The sequence below is a fragment of the Myiozetetes cayanensis genome, unplaced genomic scaffold (assembly GCF_022539395.1).
Source record: "Myiozetetes cayanensis isolate MyiCay16 unplaced genomic scaffold, myiCay2020 scf1, whole genome shotgun sequence".
NCBI lineage: Eukaryota > Metazoa > Chordata > Aves > Passeriformes > Tyrannidae > Myiozetetes > Myiozetetes cayanensis.
Genome location: NW_026086604.1, coordinates 99,065,326 through 99,070,399, shown reverse-complemented (window position 1 = coordinate 99,070,399; position 5,074 = coordinate 99,065,326). Strand labels below are relative to the sequence as shown.

Below are 5,074 nucleotides of genomic sequence, written 5' to 3'. Positions count from 1 at the left end.
GGCTCCCAGCGGGCGCTGCCGCCGCGGGCTCGCGCAGGGCAGCGGGCAGCACGCGCCGGTCGGTCGGGGGGGGGGTGGGCGGGGCGGAGCCGCGCGTGCCCCGCCCTGCGCGCGCCTCACCTTGGCGCGCGGGACGGCCGCGCGGCGCCCCCTGGCGGCGGCCGCTGTGGGCGGCGGCTTCGCCTCGCCGCCTAATTTAATTTAAATTTACGCAGCTTAAATAAACCCCCCCGTAGAGCCGAGGTCGACCGTCTGAGGGGGCCTCTGCCTCTCTTCGCATGTGCGATGTCTTCGTGCCACAGCAGGTCGAGGGAGGCGATCCTCCCCCTCTACTGGGCCCTGGTGGGGCCGCATCTGGAGTGCTGTGTCCAGTTCTGGGCTCCTCAGTAGGAGAAAGACAAGGAGCTACTGGAGAGGGTCCGGCGGAGGGCCACAAAGATGAGCAACAGGAGCATCCCTCTTACAAGGAAAGACTGTGGGAGCTGGGCCTGTTTAGCCTGGAGAAGAGAGGACTGATCTCATTAATGCACATAAATAACTCACAGGTGGGTGCCAAAGGGATGGTTCCACTCTTTCCAGTGGTGTCCAGCGACGTGACAAGAACCAATGGCCATAAACTAAAACAGAAGAAGTTTCACCTCAACATGAGGAAGAACTTTCCATGGAGGGTGGCAGAGCACTGGAATAGGCTGCTCGGGAAGTTGTGGAGTGTCCCTCTCTGAAGACATTCAAAACCCACCTGGAGGTGTTCCTGCGTCACAAGCTCCAGGTGACCCTGCCTTGGCAGGGGAGCTGGACTGGATGATCTCCAGAGGCCCCTTTCAAACGTAACATTTCTGTGATTCTGTGATCTACCTGGCCCAGGACCTCACTCTGTGGGCACTCAGGCGTGCCCCAAGGGAGTGGCGAGGCAGGAGCGAGAAGCCTGAGGTGAAACTGCAGGAGCCGGAGGTAAAGGGCATGGCCATGTGGGGAATCTGGGCTCGGATCTTGCACTGGGGAGCGAGGGTGATGGAAGGCAAGGAGACAAGTGGCAGCAGCGGCTCTGCAGTGGCCAAATGCACCCAAACTCACCGGATAAAGCCTTGGCCCCTGTGGTGTCTGAGGCACAAGCCTCAATTAAGCCTTTCCCACAGCTGAGGTGTGCTGAGCACCTCTCCTCCATGCATGCCTGAGATCCAGGTGTCCCTGTGAGGTGTGCAAGAGTTGCCTCTCAGTCATCCGTTTGTGCAGGCTGGTGGGAATTGCCTCATGGATTTGGCACGAGCCTAACTGGAAAAGGCTTGAGAAAAGGGTGTGCTCTGCTTACTTCTCAAGTGCTTCACCATCCAGCTCACTTCATGTACGTGTTCAAGGGACCTGTTCTGTGTGGCTATCGTTTATCAAGGCAGTGCTGTGGCATTTGTCTCTGTTAAGGGCACAGAATCTCCTGCCAACATCCAGAGCACCAAGGAGAAAAGACTAATGAGGAAACAGGCTAACATACGGCCAAAGATTCAGTCCAAACCCGTGTCATTGATCAGGGATGGAAGTACAAGCGCTGACAAGGCATTTTGCTGGAATTCCCTCATTCATTTACTGCCAAATCTGATTTGCAGAAAAAAGCAGAATCATAGTATCATAGAATGGTTTGGGATGGAAGGGACCTTAAAGATCATCTAGTTCCAACCCCCCTGCCATGGGCAGGGACACCTTTCACGAGACCAGGTTGCTCAGAGCTTCATCCAGCCTGGCCTTGAACACTTCCAGGGATAGGGCACCCATAACTTCTCTGGACAACCTGTTCCAGTGCCTCATCACCCTCCCTGTAAAGAATTTCTCCCTAATATCTGATGTAAACCTACTCTCAGTTTGAAGCAGTTCCCCCTTTTCCTGTCACTGCCTACTCTTGTAAAAAGCCTTCTCTTTTCCAGGCTGAACAATCCTAATTCATCCTTTCCTCATAGGGAAAGTGCTCCATCCTTCTAATCATCTATACTTTAGGAATAAATTCCAGAACCAGTACACAGAAGTATTTAGATATTAAATAACACTGGTCCCAGTACAGAGCCCTGAGGGACACCACTTGTCACTGATGTCCACTGTGACTGAGCCATTGACCACTACCCTCTGCATGCAACCATCCAACCAATTTCTGATCCATTGAACAGTCCACCTATTGAATCCATCTCTCTCCAATCTAGAAGGATGCTGTGGGGGACCTTGTCAAAGCCTTTACAGAAGTCCAGATAAATGACATCTGTAGCCCTCTCCTTGTCCACTGATGTAGTCACCCCACTATAGAAGGCCATTGGCTGGGTCAGGAAGGACTTGCCCTCGGCAAAGCTGTGCTGGCTGTCTCAAATCTTCTCCCACTTTACTATACACCATAGAACAGACTATGCTTTGCTTAGTTGTACCAGAATATTGTGGAGCTGATATATCCTGTAGTAAATTTTCCCTCTAGAAAGGATAAATAAAAGCTTTATAACTTACTGTAGTTTCACCTGTGGATTAAAACAGCACTGATCTTAAAATACTGCAGCATAAGCTTATATCTGCTATGTGCACAGGGAGAAATATGTGTGGATATGAACAATGCTTGATTTACTTAGAGATAAGCTAACAGATATATCTAGGCTGGTAACTGTCATATGTTACCTGCTAGTAAAATGTCTGTGCTTTTTCTCTGTTGTTTGGATATTCGGCCTCTATCACTGAAATATTATTAGCCTGCTGTGTGCTCAATTGCCCTCGGATGGCATAGCAAACAGTGATTCCTGCTGGTCCAGGTAACACTAACTGTTTTACACTTCCATATATTTGTTTTCTTTTCTGGCAGGAGCATCCAAGGAGCTCATTCTCATGAGCTGTGTTTGGCCTGCAAGCTAAGAAGCAGGAGGTGAGGTGGAAGACACCACCACAGTATTCTGTTTAAAACAATGATGTCCTTTTCAATGTATATCTGCATGCACTGGAGTCAAAGAGTGATTTCTATATTGCCCTGAAGAGCTGGATCAAAAGTGTTGCATAGGGACATAAGCTCAGTTCAGTTTTATCACTCTGACTCCAGCCTGATCATCACAAGACATTTCTCTTCTCAATATGTATGTATTCAGGCAGCTTGTACATCATGGAGAAGTTACCCAAAGTAACCATCATCATCATCATCATCATCATCATCATGGTCCACTTATAACTGAAATATGAAATCTTACCCTCCAGAGCTCAGCACACATAAGATTGTTTTTCAGGTGCTAAATTCACCCTTTCAACTTCTGTAATGGTAGGTCTTCTGTGGCTGGAATTTCTGCAGGCTGCTGGAGTTCCATTATGAAGTTAGTTATTTTACGCCGAAACTACTTATTTCTTGATGCGGTGGTTTACCTATGAGGCAACAGGAAGAGCACACATTCCTCACCTGAGGTGTTTTGCTCCTGTATTCTTTAAACACCTCTTGTCATCATGTAAAAGCACTTACACAAGAACTCTGAGCACCCAGCACCACTGAAAAACAGTCCTGCCACACTTTTGTACAAATGCAGGTTCCTTACCAGCTGCAACAAAAAAAGTGTTACTAACCTACTCTTTTCTAATTTAAGGAAGGAAAGCACAGCTCCACTAAGTGGCAGCAGCAGGCATCATTACTGCCAGCTTCACTGAATTATTTTTAGGTTTGTAGAAATTTAATATAAACTGGTACTCATGTCACAATAATATTTATTCATCTTTTTTACTCATAGGATTTGATTTCATAATTTCCAAGACAGATGAATAAACTTGTGCTTAGGGAATCTAAGAGTAATCTTTCCAAATACTCTCATGAGTTCATATTTTGCAGAAATTCTCATTTGAATATGAATTTTACATATAATAATATTAATTTACCAGTTGGAAAGCACATCATAGGGGTCCCCATGCTTTATGTTGGTGCTCCTCAGGTCAGTTTCAGCTTCTCTGCAGTGCCCAGGCAAACACTGATTCACCTTTCACAAATTAGGTAGACTATATTTTACAAAATCCAAGATGCACCACTTCTTATTTTATGGCTTTGTCCAGAGCACAAAGATAAACTGGTTATCAGTTTGTACATTAGGAGGACTGAAATATGTAGTTGAAGCACAATGATGATGTTCAAAAGTCATGTTGTGCACTTTACATTACCACAGAAGCAGGGGCTAAACTCTAAGGTCCCAGTTCTGTTAATCGATGCATGGATAACTAGAACTGTTATCTTAACATGCTTAAAGCAGGGAAGTTTATACTCAATTGCCAAAGATGGCAAAGCTGTCAGTAAATGTATCCTCACGCACTGTAAGTATAATCTTTTATAGTAATCTCTATTACAGATTTCAGTCATTCTTAAAAAGTCACTGATCGGATTTAGTACTGAGACATACCTAAGAGGTACTGAAGTCAAATCACAGCTTGTAACAAAGTTCCTGAGGAGATTCCAGCCCTGCCCCAGCTGCATTCCTGAAAAGCTGTTACCTAAACAAGGTGACTCCATGTGGCATGCTGGTTAGGAAGCTATACTGCTTTGTCTACAGAGAGAACCACATTAAGTGCTGAAACATGAAAAAAATAGGAGCATATGTAATTTATTTTTGTATGCTGTTTTGATTTTGGAAAAGCAGCATTAGGAAATCACACCCAACAACAATTTTTCAATTGCTCTCTCTGGTCAATTTCAAAACTGACTGCACAGATTTTCAGTGTCACACCAGGGTACTTACAGCATTTTTTTTCCTTACAACTGATTTATTTTGCAAGTGGGAAAAAAGGATAACCCAAACCAGAACTCAATTTTCATACTGAAAAATTTAAAAAGTGTCCTCTTCACAGAAGGAAAGGCAGGTGACCTCAATGTTAACTATTGCTTATCACTGACACAGAAAACTCCCCCATGCAGCTCCACTATCTTCTTGTACCATAGGAGTTAACTAATTATGTGAAATCCTACATGCCAACAATTCAAGGAAGAAACATCATTAGTTGCACTCTTTGTGCTTTCCAGTGACTTCTGTTCTGTTCAGCCTCTACAAGCTGTAATAAATGGCACTGTGCAGATGAGCTTCATTTACAATAGAGTTAC

At 45.5% G+C, this 5,074-nt stretch overlaps 1 protein-coding gene across 1 annotated transcript in view; it reads left to right on the top strand.

Moving 5' to 3' along the window:
* EGFR (epidermal growth factor receptor) overlaps positions 1-5,074 on the top strand; it is a 1,326,436-nt gene that overhangs the window by 458,948 nt on the left and 862,414 nt on the right. The gene's annotated exons all lie outside the window — the stretch shown is intronic.